The sequence below is a fragment of the Gavia stellata genome, chromosome Z, assembly GCF_030936135.1.
Source record: "Gavia stellata isolate bGavSte3 chromosome Z, bGavSte3.hap2, whole genome shotgun sequence".
NCBI classification, from domain to species: Eukaryota; Metazoa; Chordata; class Aves; order Gaviiformes; family Gaviidae; genus Gavia; species Gavia stellata.
This window is the reverse complement of record NC_082637.1, coordinates 79197231-79215551: the sequence shown is the minus strand read 5'-3', so window position 1 is coordinate 79215551 and position 18321 is coordinate 79197231. Positions and strand designations below refer to the sequence as shown.

Genomic DNA, 18321 nt, shown 5'->3' with positions numbered 1-18321 from the left:
AGGTGCTAATCAGGCAGTAGTATAAGATTGTGTCCTGAGCATAAAGAAAGAGAATTTTCAAAGTAAGCAGTACAATTCAGTCGCACTAATCCCAAGGCTACTGGGATACATCCAGAAATCCTCCCCTCCTCCTTAATAATGTCAATATAACTCAGAGACCACTGCACATCCAAACCAAAATTATTACAATACCAGATAGTGGGACTGAAGTCCCAGAGCTTCATGCACTCTCTTCATTCACTGCAAAGCACTTCCCAGTTCCCTTAACAACAGTCGGAAGATTTTTTTTTTTTTTTTTTTTTTTTACTGTTACCCACAGAAAAGAGCCTCCTGTTTTGCAAACAAGAAAGCAAGAGGCCAACCCCATTTGGGAAAGGGACATAAAGCTGTAAAAGACAGAGATTAATGTTAAAAGACAGTAGACACAGTGGGAGGCAGAGCTTTTTGATCAGCCTATACTGAAGACTCCCCAGAGTTCTTAATAAAGGAGCAAGAAATTGAGGGAGAAAAGGAAGAGGCTGCAAAAATGTCTCATGTAGTCTCTAAGCATACAATCTCTATGTCCTGTAAGACAGGCAAACGGCCACTGCAAAAATCTCCTTTTTCTGTGTGTTTTGTCACTCATATAAATCATAATGCAAATCCATATGAATGAACCTGAAAACCCCCAAGTACTGCTGGCATTTATACATAAATAGTTAAATTCTTTCAGCTTGTCAGCCTTCCCACACACTACTGATAATATATCTTCTAATGCCTTTAATGCGTGTGACTGATAATTGGAAAATTGTTCTTGCACACAAATGACAACATAAAAGACTATATTTTTATTCCTTCTGAAAGAAACCAAACCAGTATTTCGCATGAGGTGTTCCTTAGTGAATAGTCAATGAGATACCTATTGATACCCTTGCTCAGTTTGTTTCCAGCAAGCTTCAGTGGGTTTCAGTTCATGAACTGAAACTGTCACAATTTCATGAGCAGAGCATCACAAACCTGAACGAGTGTTTTCAACTCTCGACACACATGCTGTGGCTCACAGTTCCACCCATTTTAATCAGATTTCCACCTCCCCCCCCCCCCCGAATAAACTCTAGTGACCAATTGTTATGCAAAGCCTGAAAAACTTTGGTGTTCTTTTTTGAGCTAGGTGATGAGAGCATGACTCTTGGAATAGACACAGTGGAGCATCCAACAGTCGTAACATATGTGTGCCATGAAAACAGACAGGTTAGCTATGTATAGGACTCCTAAGTTACTGCTGGAAGGAATTGTTAAGAGTGTGTCTTTGCTCTCTACTGGGTAATATCAGAAATATTTAACTGTGCATCCAACACTGTTTTGCCCAGGGTTGGGTCCAGGTCTTTCTCTGTGAGGGAAGCCAGGCTGTTTTTCCTTGGAGATGGGAACTCAAATCTTGCTGCTGCAGCAGAGGGTTGTTAGAAGCACAGCAAATTGGAAGAAATCACATGGATTGTCAAATTTCATGACCCATTTTTACTTTTCTAAAAGCAGATCAATCCTTTATCCAAAAATAATTGAGGTTGTTTCCTGAAGCATCCTGTTTAGGTTGAGGCCTCAGAAACTAATGCTGGTTCAGGGGCCAAGAATTTTTTGGTAAGCGTTGTCTGTATTTATTTGTGTTCAACTGATATCCACTTACTAAATTATCCTTCATCTGATACAGAGTTCTTATCTCTAGTGTTTGTACCTGACATAAATAGAGAAAGAAAACATCTCATTAGTTATATTTTGTTTTCTTAAATAATCAGACTTCTTTCAAATACTGGCAGAAGAATTACAGACTCCTGGAAAATACTGGATTTGTATTATTACATGGTAATTTTACTCAAAACAATTACCTTGACAAGCCTCTTCACAGTATGTCTCTGGGAATTTTTTCAGGACTCCTGAAATTGCCTATGCTGACACCCTGACTGTAACTTCTTAAGAAGGGTCTACAGTTTCACATTGTAGAGTCGTCAAGTGGTAAGGAAAATGTTAAACACCCCCTCAGACAAGCCCAAGCCTACCCTTACAAATAACAAAGAAGATGGAGACAGCAATTAATTAGAAGTCCATCTGATCCAGATGCGCTAGCAGCTAAAAGGCCTATTTTTGCACTGAGGTGTGAGGGTAGTAGGTACATATCTCCCATTAGCATTAATGGGAGTTAGCAGTGTGAATTCTTCAAGGGATCAGCAAAAGACTTGGTCTCTACAGCAGTTTGTTAAGCACCTGTTCTGTACCATTTTATGACAAATGACATGTCTTAAAAGGTTTAACCTTCACACTTCTGTAGCATATCCAGGTCTGTAGGAAGAGTGTATCAGACAGTAAAGGCTCTTACAGTCTCTGAATGCAGTGAATTGATGTTTTTAATGGATGGTAAGGATCTGGCCGACTGTGTAATCTTATAGGTTGCGAAGGGATTGGATGCAGCAAATAATCTACTTTTTATGAAAATACTACCAAAAAAAAAAAAGACAAAGCAGCTAGAGAAATGTGTAATGAACAAATACTTCACTTGGAGACAGTGAGAAAAACAACCTATATTGGAATTCCACTTAATCATAAAATAATTCCAAGTGAATAGTTTCGTTATGCCGAATAAACATGTATTTTACACTGTCAGAATAAATACAAAAGCTAATGATCTTTCTAAGCTGCCCGTCTTCAGAAGTGTTTTCTCTCCCTCACCTGATATAACTGGTTTTGCAATCTGATTCTAAAATCAGTTTTCCTAAGCAACTGCAGCACACAAAAGTCACGGTCTGTTCTGAGAGCAGCCAATTACAGGACATGGCTTTGTTACAGGAGCTTTTAAGTCCAGTCAGCATGGTGGCACAAGCTGGAAAGCAGCTTGTAGGCAGAGAGGGGTTATTAGCACACACAGGCTTTTGAAGCTGGGGCTGTGTAGAAATCAGAGCGGACTCTGCAAGGCTTCTTACAAGTCCATTTCAAGAACTAATTGTATTATTTTACCATTTTAGCAATTAAGTTGGGACTAGGTATAGTTTATAAGGCTGAAGAAGACACTCTCAGACGAAAGAGGACTTTACATCTTCCTAAGGCACTTGTTTCAGGAAAAGAGGTTTTGTGAGAGTAGCATGGCCTTTAAAAATACTGACACCTGGTTAAAAATGGTTTCAGGTTCTTTTTTATGTAATGGTCCTTGAAGAATTTCTATGTGTTACACTACAGAAACTTAACATTACCTAAGAGCTCGTCCGTATAAAGAAGCCAGATTTCTCCAGCTCTAGCTGTGTAGTTGAAGCAGTACAGTTCTCCTAATGGTAACAGAGACATAAAGGCATAGAAATGCTGCAACTGGTAAAACTTTTTCATATGTAGGAAATCAAATAAACAACAGCAGGGGTCACCTTGATTATTAGGTGTAACTCAATCCATTCTACACACTGCTCCAATTCTCTCAGTTTAAAGCAATGGTTTTCAACCTTTTAATTTGTAGACCCTTACATTTTACCAGTGATTCTTATGTAATAAAATTAAGCCTACTTTCTTTGGCAGGTAACTGTGGCCCATGGATCGCTCACAGGCTGAAACTGTCAGCTTGAAGGGAGGAGGGACGCCTACCCACATGCTGTGCTGTGTATAATAACAGCGTAATAGTTTTTATGTAGCCAAGGTCTGAGTATAAAAATGAACCAAGCCCAAAGCATCACAGACAAATATCTTTGCATTTGCTCAGGTACCCGGGTAGGATAGGAATAATCGGAGGTAGTGGGTCCAGGTTGTTGGAAGCAGTGTTTGTTACAAGACTGATGCAGAGCTGGTGGATTTCTGAACTCCAGTTCCAGGGGTCCATTACAAGTTCTAATCCTCTGGTACTCCTATTAATTAAAAAAACATTTTTCTCCTGGCATCTATCTCTTCAAAGTTAGTAATTCTCCATATCAACACAAAAATCTAAGCTGCATATGACCTCCACTGGTATTTTGGATTTCCACTAGAGATGGATTTTCTTGTAATGGCTTTTGTTTCTGTCTCCTTCATTCATTCTTTTGGGACCTGTAATAAGATGGGAGGAAGACCACCTTCATATCCATGATACTCCTGGGCAACTCTTACAATGCGCCGTTCCAGGAGGAGTGAGAAGATCTCAGAAAACATCTCCGCCCTTCTGAGGGAACAAAAACGACATGCCATGAACAAACTTGGCAACTCCTTGTCTACCTTCCCTCTCAGACTGCTGACAAGGATGCTAGAGCATGTTCTAACCTTTGGGATGATTCCTCTGACATCAGCACTGAAAGTTGTGTAAGCTTGAGAGGAGACAAGGTGCCATACCAGATAAATGCATCACATGATACACCCCTGCCAAAAAAACCTCAGAGAGCCGACAAATTTTCACAGATCCACTGAAATCTGACACTGACCTTATCAACTAAGAAAGATAACTGACATCAATAGCAGTTTGCCCTCCTCTATCCTACATACACTACTTGCTCAGCACACGTGTTTGTAGTGGAGAAAACTCAAGAGATGGAGATACCTTGCTTCAAATCCTGGGCTGTTGGCTGTCTACTACAGCAGAAATGGGTGTGCGAGTAGTTGCCATCTTATGCCGTGGTTGTCCAAGAACCACGTAACTGCTTCTGACTAAATAGTGAACGATTGATTCTGTCCTATTGGGTTTTTTTCCTTTTCTCACATGTAATCTGTGACCATTGCCTTTGTAAGGAAAGGGCCCATTAACTCAAAGACTATTAAAAATGCTTTTACAAACAACAAAGGAAAATTCTTTATAGATCTGCCATGCTGTTTCCTGAAGATGCCTGTAATGGTGAAACTAACCTGCCTGTTAAAGAGCCACCAAAGGAAAGCATATGTGGTATAGTCCTGATCAACTGCCCTCTTCACTCATATGTCAAGCTAAGTGTAAAGTGGGTGCTTCCCAACCGGTCCTGCCTTCCTCTTAATTCTTCGTGTTAGTGACTTGAGTACAAGAAGCTGTACATATCTATGTAACTCAAGGTCTGCACTTCCAGCTATTTTATAGCTATTTAAACCACAGGCTGATGCACAGTATGCATAGGATCCTGTACCAGATGCACAGAAGTCATGGGTCAGAGAGCATTCCTAGTCCTGTTTTCATGGTAAGGCTGCGCCACCATTGAACAATGCTCCGCAGTCTCCTCTCACTGATAAAAATCAGTGCTTTAATGCTACAAAACTTGCTGGCCTTTTCCCACATGCTCTTCCCTAGTAATGTTCCAATACTATGACACGTGCAAAAATGTACTGTATGCATGACACTGCTGTAGGAAATGTCCACATGTCTATGAGCTGCAACAGTCTTTCTCCCTTCACAATCTCTCTGAATTCCTGCTGAAAGGGAAAAATGCACAATTCTCTGAATTCATAAGGCAGTATCTGTGCAAGCTGTTGATGACTGGGAGCAGAGCTGGCATGGGCGGGTTATCAGTTTCCGTGCAGAATGCCTGATCTTTGCCTGGAACCCTGCGCACAGGGAGGGCAGGGGGGCTCCAGGAGTACCTCTGTCCCACCCCTGCCCAGCTTTCACCCAGGGGTTTGTGGCCCCATCTTGTAACAGCCTGACCCTGCTCTCACAGTGTTCACTGCACTCCTGATGAGCTAAGCTGCCTTGGGACAGCCTTTTTACATGAGCTCTGCCTGTGAAAGGCTAAACTTACCTTGATGCTGGAAAGGGACAACACAGGTCTCCTCACTCTCTTCAGAGGGAATGACACACAAGGGTGGATGTCCCTACAACCTTTAGGTGGTCAGCCAATGCTACAGACAATTGCGCAACATTTTATGTACCTCAGAGAGGAATGGATGGACAAAGAGGAAAGATTCAGCAGCATAGGTTTTGAAAACTGGAAAAAACGCAGTAGTGTCTTTTTAATCGCTAACATCAAAAGAACAGCATTTCCCCAGTGGTTTGAAGAGGGAGGAAATGAATCCCCAGCTCTCTTACGGAATCAGGTAGTACCTGTGTTGCCATATGCAAGAGCGTCTCTATAAAAATCAATAGTAATGATATCTTTTCTTTTGCTAGGAAACAGATAATAAATGCTGTGAAAAGGCCTATCTTTTAGCTCCCCCTAGTATAACCCTGAATAGCAATACATCTGTTCAATCTCTTCCAATTTCTGTATTTTGGCAAGCTATATATTGCTATAATAATCTGCTTTCTTTACAAAACTTTAAAGATTCCCTCTCTTATTAAGTTTTAGTTCCTACACAGTCATGCTACATCGCTTTGTCCATTTTACTAAACAAACAATAGGAAGGGTTCATATGTGACAATTACACAACTTTTTTGTTAGTACTTATGTGACAGCACAGGTCTTGTTATGGAGCAAACTTAAAAGAAAATGTGATTTATTTAAGACAAATCCAGTTATGATGAATTATATGCTGGATTTTTTTTTAATTTAAGGAAAGTATTGACGCACAGTACTATTAAATACTGAGCTTGATCCAAAGTAGATCTTTGAAGGCTTATCAGCAGGGGGCATTAATGCAACATTAAATTCCAAATGCCAAACTACCAGTGAACCATGCAGAGTCTGTAGTGTTTTATGTTTTTAATATGTTCAGTTTCTCCCCTGTATTTTTCACAAGATCATCTCATTTTTTAAAATTAGAGCTAGAATTCCAGGCCATTTGCTGAGCGTAGCAATTTCTTTAATAACCTGTTGTGGGTTTCATCCTGATTTTAAAAAGAAGTCTTTGTCACTGTTTTATGTAGTTTAAAAGAGGAGGTGCTGATTTTATGATCAGTAAATTTGCAGCCAGGAATTTCAAAGGGGATTATCTCCAACAGGAAGAATAGGTGGGTTCAACACTTGTGGGGGCTATTTGGTCACGAGCATCAGTTGCTCCCTGACATCAGATTGTGCACAGCTGAGGAAATGACTGACAATACCCCACTTTCCTACGCTTGCACTCTGACAGTAGCTACTAACCTGGAGAAGAGAGGCATTTCCAGGAGGCAATTTTTAAATAGCACCATTAAATAGCAATTTTTAAATAGCACCAGTAAATAGCACCTCAGAGTGCCCATTTCACTCTTCACCAACTCTGAGGGAAAAGTAACCACACTGATAATTTAAATTATCAGTTACGAAGAATGAATCTAGGTGTTCATGTCAGAAGCATTTTATCTTGTGTTAGTTTTCATACAGTAACAAACAACAGAAAGAATACAGGTTTTTTCCTAAACCTTATTGAAGGCAATTCGCAAAGCTCCTCTGTCAGAAGGTCAATCTAGCAATGAGCTGGTGACTGAAGGTGTCAAAGTTAAAGAGGAAGAGATAATCGGAGCATTGGCTCTACTCCTTTGTCTTTTACTCAGGGCTGATCCTTACTCCAGGCACACTGTGATCTCCTTCTTACTTTGTTCACTGTTAGCATAAAAGTTACTGAATCTGGTCTGGTATTTCTGTATTAAAATCTATGTGTCATTTACAATAATCCACAGTATGTCCATATGTGTAGCACAAAGAACCATTAATTTAAAATTTTGACAGGAATTACATTCGTTGGGATAGCACTGTAAATTTTTTTCTCCATAATAAAAAGCTGGAAATACAGCTAATGTTTTTAAACTAAAGTTGAGATTGTCACATCATCACCTGTCTCCAGGAGTGGAATTTTTGAGAAAAATGAAGAATAGTTTTAAATACACAGTAACATTGGGACTTGAAGCAACATTCAGATGATACCCACATTAAGGATGCGGATCATTAAGCTGTTTGTCTGCTACAGTAGCAAACTACTCTCTAAAATAACTTAGGTCTTGCTTTCAGGTCCAAACCTTCTAGCTTTGGCTCCAGTGTCTGGGACATCATGGTATGCCCCACACTTTTTTTGTCTCTCATATACAAATCTTGCAATTCACTTAACATGCTTTCCTCAGGTACACGCAACCTGCTGCCGTTTTATGGCAAAAAACAGTTATGCAATAGTAAAACAAAATGTGCTCCTCAAACAGCTGTAGTAATAAAGGTCTTCTGAACTTCCTGTGAAATTGGCAGCTATCTTCTGTGTGTGAAAATTAAGACTCCTCTCTTAGCAAAACCTGACGTTTATACTATTAGTCCTTCAAGACCTCAGAAACACTGAGTAAGGTTGGGTCTGATATAGCCTTCCTGATAAATGTCAGGATGAGATTTATAAAATCAAGGGGAGAAGAGAATTAAACTTCCACCTGTCAAGAGAGAGAATGCATCAGATTTTTTTATTTTTATTTTTATTTTGTACATGAAGAATGTTATCACTATTACCAAGTGTTATTAAAACCTCCAAGCCCCAAGTATAGAAAATAACTTCCCTTGAGCAGGTCCCATAAGGCTTTTCGGCAGGTGGCATTAATGCTCTATCCACTTCCAAATGGCACACAGCCAGGAAACTGCTGCTTCCAGCACTTAACACCTTAAAATGATCAACAAACTGTGTTAGAGAGTAAGTAATTTTCTTAGGAGAAAAAGGCTGCGTTAAAATGGCATCTGTTCTGAATGTTTTTTTTTAGCAACAGAAGCAGAGCATAGATATATTTTGACTATTCTGATATTAAATTAGAAGAAGCCACGGGCATGTTTTCTTTTCTTTTGATTTGCACATCAAAGCATCTGCAGAATCAGCATTTTCAAACGAAGAGAACATCACTGAACTTTTTAGTATTCAGACATGTACCAGCACTGATAATACCTATACAGCACCTCCAATGACAAGAACAGGTGCTTTTTTTCAAAGCAGCCCTATACAGGTTTCCCCAAGTTTAAAAACTTGCTGTTGCAACTAAGAGAGAGAGAGAGGAAAGGGAGAGATATTGAGGTGGCAGATACATAAGACTACTTGCAGCTGATGAAAATGAGTTACACTGCAGGACTGGTTATCCTGCACAACTAGGGCTTGCCCAAAACAAACAGTACAAAATCCTGGGATCATCTTCAGGACTTGTTAAGGGAGCTCTTACTGACTTCATGAAATCCAGCACCTAACACATTAGTAAAAACTTCCATGTCTCAAGCATCATACAACCAGCCGTTGCTAGAAACAGCTGCTTTGGAAGAGCTTGTTTTGTTGGAAGACTTGGAACATCGGTCACTGATTCTTCTAAGTGCAGGCAGAGTTCTTTGCATCTCATTAAACTGCCCACAGGAGGGTTAGGAAATAGAAAACAGTCTGCCAGGATGTCCTCAAAGAACTACTTTCCAAATTGTGCTTCAAAGGATTCAGGGTTTGTTCCACTAAAAAATGAGATTCTGTTCTAAAATACAATAGATCAACATCTAGCACTGAGCCAACCAAGGCTTTTAGCTCCTCATCTGACTACGTCCTATCCCAGCCTCCCAATGGAGGGCATGTTTTATGAGGCCTCAGTAGGTCCAGTATGTCAGCACTCATTACACTAAAGTGCTCCCTGGGGAGTGAGTCCAGGCACTGGATATGTGTCTGGAGAGCAGATCTTCCCCCAGTTACCTGCCTCATAATGCGTTTCGGTCTGTCTCCCCGGAGCTTGAGGGAGATTTGACAATGACTGTAATGCAAAGAGCATTCTGCAGTGCAGTAAAGCCTAACAAAACTCCTACGACTACAGGTAACAGTTACAGCAGCCTAAGGACTCCAGTAATGCACAAGCATCCAAATGAGGTATACATTGGGGTGTAGATGGGACAGGACAGGACAGACAGTTGCCCTCTCATGACATCTTCACACTATGTGAGACATTTTTATGAAAGAAGTGCTTTAGTCATGAACAAGACACTGTATTCCAGAAAAGCTTGTCTGGATAAAGTTCTGCAGCTTGCTTTTCACTGGAGATCACTCTGAATCTACCTAATAGTCTGTTCCAGCCTCAGAATTATCGCCATTCATGAAACTTGTTGGAATACTTAAATATTGCAATATAGCAAAATAATAAAAGCCTTGTAAAACTCAGAGCAACACCCAAAAAGTTTAATAAGAATTTGTCCTTCTAACTTGAAACAAGACGTGTTCTTCTGTGAAAGGGCTGCTTTGAGTTTGATTCTTTTTGACAGCAGTTCTTAACCTGGACTATACTGGCATGAGTCATCCAGTGCACTAGAGATACTGCAAAATCTTGTCGTAATTCATTATCTGCCTAATTTCAGTAACCAAAACACAAAATTGCAGCTTATTTAGTTTTGAAATACCACAGTCATTCCACACAAAATATGGATTTGATTGGCACACACACACATTTTATTTGCATAAGGCTGTGTGCTCCCTAAGTGTCCAATACAAGGACTGCCCTGGAAAGCTGAAATGCTGGCCTTGGGTAAAACAACTTCCAAGCTGCCGTACAACCCTAAGAATGGTTCACTGACTGATGGTATTTCACTGTACAAATGGCTCATAAAAGCTGTTAAATCCGTCATGCACTCTAAAGGCATTTTAATGTAACGACTGTTTTCACTTATATAGAAGCTGTCAGGAAAATCTATTCCTCAAATGACAAGAAGCAACAGATCCTGACAAGACACAGGATTCTGGCACAACATACTAATATATCTTCTCAGTATGCTTTTCATGATTGCTCTGCGGTATCTTCATGCAGTATCTTTAAGCAAAGCTGTTCACTGAGAGATGCAGATGTTTATTTTGATTTCTGATGTGTCCTTGTAGGTAGAAAAGCAAGCATCCTTCTGAAGATTGAAAGGACTGACAGTGGGAGAATCAGCTGAAAAGGAGAACTAGGATAAAGCAAAATACAAAAGGAACAAAGATCCGAAGAAAATGAAAACCAAACCACACCAAAACACAATCCTTACTTTCCCTGTGCTTGTTTTCAGACTGTAAACTTAAATGTTAATGATGGATTGGGTGACATTTCTAGCAACATATTTGAGGAAAGGGAAAACATAGTAAAGAAGGGGCTTTTGCCCACCCTGACTTCTAGACAAATGCCAAGGTGCACTACAGTAGAATAGCCTTCTACATAGTAGTACATACTCTCCTCCCAAAGAATAGTTGGTTATTGTTGTACACCATGCATCTTTCTTAACCTGAAGATCATTCCCAGCCTGTTACTTGGAATAAAGGAGCTACCTTCTTGCAGACTGCTGCCATGGGGTCCACAGGCCATTGCCTCATTCACACATTACCCTTCCACGAAGACCAAAGAAGCTGTAAAAAAGCTCCCCATCAGGCTGACAGATCTAAAAGCTGCTGGAAGGGGCCAAAGGAAGGGGAAGCTGTTTTACACTCCCCAGCACCACTGACTTGCAGGCTCAGGGAAGCACATCTCCAGGGAGGGAAACCTCAGAATAAAGTCACAGAGTAACTGTGCATGGTTAGGAAGAGCAGCTCATCAGAAAGCCCATCCTCTCACCTTCCTCACAATGAGAATATCTTCCAAATCTGCTCTCTCCTCAGACATTTTTGCCTGTACTTTCATCTTTTTTTTGTTCTGGTCATCAATCCGTCTGTTAGGAGAGAATCTCAATCAGAAACCAATCCTGTCAGGTTCTTAAAAGATGTGGCTTTGGGCAGTGCAAATGTGAGTAGAAAGGAAGCCTAACTCCAAAGCAAATCAGTACATATATCCACATTTATATTTTAGTGAACATTGCAGGTAGACTGGCAAGTTGGGGAGCTGTGAGGTTTTGAAGAACAGCAGTAACTTCTATTTTGCTCTTAGAAAGAACAGAACTATTGTGCTACAACATTTCTCAACTGAGAAAATCCAATGCTAAATGTAAAGCCTCAGAGAAGCCAAACACCTAGACACCGTACATTCTTGGGTCCCTTTCTGCTGCCTTTGAAACTAATGGCCATGTTGCCATTGATTTTGAAAGGTGTTAACAGTTGGCCCTTTCTCTGAAAGCTTCATTAACTGTGGAAGTGCTCTGCATAGGTGTTTGGGATTAGAACTAGGCAAACCATTTCCCAGCAGTAAATGGGTATGCAGAGACAAGAGGCTGCAGTCAGACCTTTTGCCACAGATGTCTTTCTGCAGCAGGGGCTCTCCCTCCACCAGACTGGACCTACGCACATACCAAAAAGGAGCACATTTTATTCCTCTTTTGTTGTGCTCAAACTACTGTTCTGTTAGGAAGATTTTGATAGGCATTCAGATCTCTACTCTCCCTGCAGTCAGAGAGTGTTTACTCGTGTGTGCCTGGACTGTTCCTTCCCTTCGTAAATGACGTTCTGACAGTTTAATCAATTACAACAAATGACAATTTTACATTCTTCGCCCTGCTGCCAAGTTCTTCATTTATTATTATTAACTACTTCTTGCAGCAGTGTCTCTAATATTCTTCCTCTCATGGCATGGCACTCTGACACCTTTTAAGCATCTGTTTAATCCCTCTCCTTTTCCCATAAGCATGAAAACACTTTATCACATTTTGAAATGACTAATGCTTCAATATTCCTGTTCTGCTACCTGCTGAGGAAAAGAAGAAAGGAAAAGGCTGAGTAATAGCGTTTCAAAGACAGCAGCTTTACAGATGACTGCACTTATTTATTACTAAAATATATTTTAAAATGTTGTGCCAGTGCAATGGAGCTGTAACTTGCTAAATGTTTAGTTCTAAGAGAAAACTACTTTCTTTAGCTATGAAAAATTCTGTTCATAGTTCAAGGCCATAAAAAAAAAAAGATTTACAAAGAAGAGAAGAGGTGAGTATTCAACTAGCAGCTACTAGTTTTCTCAGACAAATCCGAGACAGTCATGTCTCAGACCGAAGCAAAAGTCAGGATAAAAGACTTCATATGCAGATGCTGAGATCCTGACCCTAGCCAAAGGAATAACTGTAGACTAGTCACTCTGTGCCTCTGTTTCCCCATTGTAAAACTGAAATACAGCTCCCCTTATAATCCACATGTTACAGCATCAAGGAGACCTGGCGAACAAGAGAACAATTATATGGAGCCACCAGTGACAAACATGTCTGAACAAGGTGCCAGGCTGTCTTCCGTAGTTCACAGAATTGCTGGGGTTGGCATGCGCCTCTGGAAATTGCCTAGTCCAACTCCCTGGTTCAAAGCAGGATCAGCTAGAGCAGGTTGCCCAAGTCCACATCCAGTTGGGCTTTAAATATCTTCAAGGACAGAGACTCCACAACCTCTCTGCACCACCTGTCCTGGTCTTCAATCACCCTTAAAAGGAAGAAAACTTTTTATTCTGTTAAATGCAATTTCCTGCTTCAGTTTGCACCCACTGCCTCTCATCCTTTCACTGGGAACCACAGTGAAGAGTCTCTCTCGTACTGAGGAGCACAACACAGCTCTGCAGATGTATCTCACCAGTACTGAGCAGAGGGGAAGGATGATCTCTGCTGACTTGCTGGCAATGCTCCTCCCAGTGCAACTCAGGAGGTTGTTGGCCTTCTTTGCTACAATGGGACATTGCTGTATCATGTTCAACTTGTCCACTAGCATCCCCAGGTCCTTTCCCCTTCACAGGAAATCAGCAGTCATGCCAAATACTCCCAACCATTTTCTTGTCCTTTCTGTGTTTTGAAATAGTTTCCAGGATTAGTTATTCCATTGCCTTAACAAGGACTGAGATTCTGAGTCTGACCAGCCTGTAGTTCCCTGGATCATCCTTCTTTCCCTTCCTGAAGATAGGAGTGACATTTGTTTTCTTACCGTCCTCAGGAACCTCTGCCTATCACCATGACCTTTCCAAGATACTCAACAGTGGCTTGCTGTGACACCAGACAACTCCCATGTGTGCATCCTGTCGGGGTCCATGGACTTGTATTTCCCACCAGTTGAAAGGGCCTGGGACCCTTGCAAGCCAGTCTTACCGACGCATGGAAAGCACTGAGTACCTCTCAAATGTTTCTGTGTCCTTAGTCACCAGGTTCCCTAACCCATTTAGGAGTGGGCCCAAAGTTTCCCTAATCTTCCTTTGGCTGCTGATGTACCTGTAGAAACCTTCTTGTTGCTCTTCACATCCCTCATCTGATTCAACTCCACATGGTCTTCGGCTTTCCTAAACCCACTCCTGCATGCTCAGACAGTGTCTCTGTATTCCTCCTGGGTCACCTGCCTCTGCTACTGTCTCTTCCGTACTTCCTTTTTGTGTCTGAGGTTAGTCAGGAGCTCCTTGTTCATCCATGCAGATCTCCTGCTGCCTTTGCTTGATTTCCTGCTCATCAGAATCGACTAATCTCAAGCTTAGAGGCAGTGATCTTTGAAAATCAACCAGCACTGCTGGATGCCTCTTCTCTGCAGGGCTGTATCCCATGGGATTCTTCCCAGCAGCTCCTTGAACATGCCAAAGTCTGCTCTCCTGAAATCTAGGTCTGTGATCCTGTTTCTCAGCTTGCTCCCTCTTCTCACAATCCTAACTCCACCGTCTCATGGGCACTGCTGCCAAGGATGTCCCTGACCTTGCATCCCTGACCTGCACATCCTAGACAAATTCTACCTTGTTTGTAAGTCTGAAGTCTAGTAGAGCATCTTAGATCAGCAACTTATCACCTCTGTCAGGAAGTTGTCATCAGTGCATTCCAGAAACCTCCTGGATTGCTTGGGCTCTGCTGTGTTGTCCCTGCAGCAAATATCAGGGTGGCTGAAGTCCTGCATGAGGAGCAGGTCTGTGAAAGTGAGGCTTCTTTCAGTTGTCTGAACATCTCATCTACTGCTTCCTGATCAAACAGTCTACAGCAGACACCCGCAACAATGTCACCTATTTTTGTCTATCAGCTAATTCTGACTCACAAGCTCTCTGCTGGCTCATCACCCATTCCAAGGCAGATGTGTGATGTGTCCCAGCTGCTCCTTTATATAAAGGGCAACTCTCCCTTCTTGCTGTCCCAGCCTGTCCTTCCTGAAAAAGCCTGTCTATCCATGGCAGCACTCCAGTCCTGTGAGCCTTCCCACCACATCACTGCGGCATCAAGGAAATCATAGTCATGCAAATGCACACAGACCTCTCATTCCCCTCATTTCCTTCCCGCAGTGCGTGCATTAGTGCACAGGCACTTCAGAGAGCGTGACTGTGCATTCGTCCCTGGCCTTGAATATTGTAAAACCCTTGTCTTGCATGTTGCCCAAACTCAGCAACCCTGAAAGCTGGTCTCAAACTGAAACATTGAATACAATAATAAACTGCCCTTTGCTGGACAAAGAACACCTGCCAATAAACTAGACAAAGAAAAGCTGTTAATGGTATAGCCTGCACTGCCTGCCAGGAAACCAGCTATAAATATGAGCTTGCTTTGTTAACCCTTTGTGCTGGGAACAGGCGGCTGCTGGGTGGACCGGAGGGGCTGCCGTTACCACCGACAGGCAGGGATGCCTCCTGTTGCTCAAAAAACCTACTCCTTTCTGCAGAATTGCGAGGATGGTGACTGGGATCAGAGGTTCAGGAGTCAGTTAGTACTTGGCATGTAACAGTTCTTACTTGCTGACTAAAGCTTATAACTAATCCTAAGTGAGTGTGTGTGTGTATGTGTGTGTGTATAATCCAGTTCTCTCACAGGGGAATCCACAAACCCAAGTCATGAGCTATAAAATGTGGCATGACAGAAAAGCATCCAGCTGTGCTGAGTTCCCAAAAATGGCTTGAGAGCTTTCCCTCTCACTTCCTTAATTATGTGCTTATGCTTGGTAGGATCCCACTTCACTGCACTTTTGTTGATTAGTGTCTCTCCTGTTCACATCATGCTGGGTCCTTTGCTCAGTCCTGTTCCTTCACTGGCCCTTCCAATCTGCTCCTTCACTTCCTCACATGATCTCCCTCCCTCTCCTCTCCAGGTTGGCCAGCCTGTTGGCAAAGATGCTTGTGCTCCATTTGGTCAGGATGATCCCCTTCCAAGCAGTCTTGAGCCTCAAAGACGGTCCCATAGTCACACAAGCCAAACCCTGCTGCTGACATCAGCTGTGCAACCAACTGTTGACCCACAGGATCCATCCAGCCCTCTTCAGGCCCTCCTCCTCTTCACTGGCAGCATCAAGGAGACCACTGTCTGGCCTCCCATGCCCTCGACCATTGCACCCAGAGCCATGTAGTCACGCTTGCTATTTCCCAGGTCACTCCCAACAGTATCATTGGTGTCTGGATGCAAGAGCAGCAGCGAGTAATAGTCTGAGGGTTGAAACAGTCTTTCCACAATATCCCCCTCCTGAGCCCCCAGTAAGCAGCAAACTTCTCCAGACAGCAGGTTAGGTCGGCAGATGGGGGCCTTCATTCCCCACAAGTAGGGAGTCTCCTACCACTATCACTCACCATTTCCTCTTGCCGTATGGTTCCAGTTCAGCTGGCTCAAGTGCTTCACTGGACAGAGCTCTCAGCCATGGAGCTGCCACGGCACTGAATCTATTTCATAGTTGCAGATCTGCATGTGGAGCAGGAGCCTTCCCCCCAGGGCCAGAAGTCACCAGCTTCCAGCCTTCACCATCCTGGGAGTTTCCACTTTCCAACCTGATAGGCAGAGACTCTGCCTGTCCCCGTGCTGCAGTTGAAGGTTCAGGCTTTCGAAGCTGCAGAGTCTCAGAGGGGATCTGGTTGATCTCTTTCCTGTCATCTCCGATGCTGTGCAGTCTGCTGACCTGCTCACACAGCTCACGTACTTGGTGACACAGATCCTCCAATGAGAACAACGCTCTTGCTGGCCAAAAGGCCACCTCCCATTGCCCCAGCCACCGCAAGAGGCCCCAGGTGCCTCTGCAGCCTGAGACCTGCAAAGTTGCATGCTCCTTCTGCAGCTCCATGTCCCAGTCAAGGCCTCTAGTGTTACAGGAAAAAATTGCTCCAGTGGCTGATGGGGACCAAATCCTGTGACACATCACTGTCATAACTGAGGACATGGGTGCTGTTGTGAGCAGAGTTAATGGTTCCCCTCTGTGCAACCTGCTGTACAAACAGCTCCCTCCGAGAGCTGTGCTCTGGGCCAGGACTTAGAGAATCGTCTGCCTACACATGATGGAAGAGTACTTGACCCTCCCTGACCCTGCAGGATCAATGGACTGAGGCCAATAGTATGAGGTTCGACAAGGCCAAGTGCCGGGTCCTGCACTTGGGTCACAACAACCCCAGGCAACGCTACAGGCTTGGGGACGAGTGGCTGGAAAGCTGCCCCGCAGAAAAGGACCTGGGGGTGTTGGTCGACACCCGGCTGAATATGAGCCAGCAGTGTGCCCAGGTGGCCAAGAAGGCCAACGGCATCCTGGCCTGTATCACAAACAGTGTGGCCAGCGGGAGTAGGGAGGTGATCGTGCCCCTGTACTCGGCGCTGGTGAGGCCGCACCTCGAATCCTGTGTTCAGTTTTGGGCCCCTCACTACAAGAAGGACATTGAGGTGCTGGAGCGTGTCCAGAGAAGGGCGACGAAGCTGGTGAGGGGTCTGGAACACAAGTCTTATGAGGAGAGGCTGAGGGAACTGGGGTTGTTCAGTCTGGAGAAGAGGAGGCTGAGGGGAGACCTCATCGCTCTCTACAACTACCTGAAAGGGGGTTGCAGAGAGGTGGGTGTTGGTCTCTTCTCCCAAGTAACAAGTGATAGGACAAGCAGAAATGACCGCAAGTTGTGCCAGGGGAGGTTTAGGCTGGATATGAGGAAAAATTTCTTTACTGAGAGAGTGGTGAGACACTGGAATAAGCTGCCCAGGGAAGTGGTGGAGTCACCATCCCTGGAGGTGTTCAAGGAACGTGTGGACGAGGCATTGTGGGACATGGTTTAATGGGCATGGTGGTGTTAGTTGATGGTTGGACTTGATGATCTTACAGGTCTTTTCCAACCTTAATGATTCTGTGATTCTGTGATCAGGAGTCAAGATCTGCAAGCTCAGTGCTCCCTTTGATCAGGAGCAGCTGGCAGAGCTTGGTAGAAGCTGCTGGAGCTTGCTAGCAGCCACCAGCTCCCCTAGCTGTCCTCACTGCACCCTAACATTCCTCTGAGGGTTCCCAGGACTCCCCTGACCATCCCAGAAGAAGTTTGCAGAGGATCAAGAAAATTTCAAAGCAGAGCCCAGAAACGACTGTGCAAATGGATGTGTCTGGCATAGAGGTACAGGTAAACAGGGAATGATTGCAATCTTTTCAAGTGTTAGATGTAGGAGACTTTAAATGAAGCTATCGGGTGACATAAACAAAAACATAGATGGCATACGTAAGCTGTAGAACTCCCTGACATAGGAATTATAGGTGATAGCAATTTACAGGCATTCAAAAAGCAACTGTAAAAAAAACTGGAAGAAAAATCTATCACAAGCTATTAAACACAGTGACACTCCCTCTGATCAGGGAAAGTACCAATACCATGTCAAAGATAATAGTCACCATTCAACAGTCCTGTGTTATACCCTTTCGTATCTATCTCCTGCTTGCCACAGACGTTCATAG

At 43.1% G+C, this 18321-nt stretch overlaps 1 protein-coding gene across 1 annotated transcript in view; it reads right to left on the bottom strand.

The window, feature by feature from the left end:
- PLPPR1 (phospholipid phosphatase related 1) overlaps positions 1-18321 on the bottom strand; it is a 71546-nt gene that overhangs the window by 38729 nt on the left and 14496 nt on the right. The window lies entirely within an intron of this gene.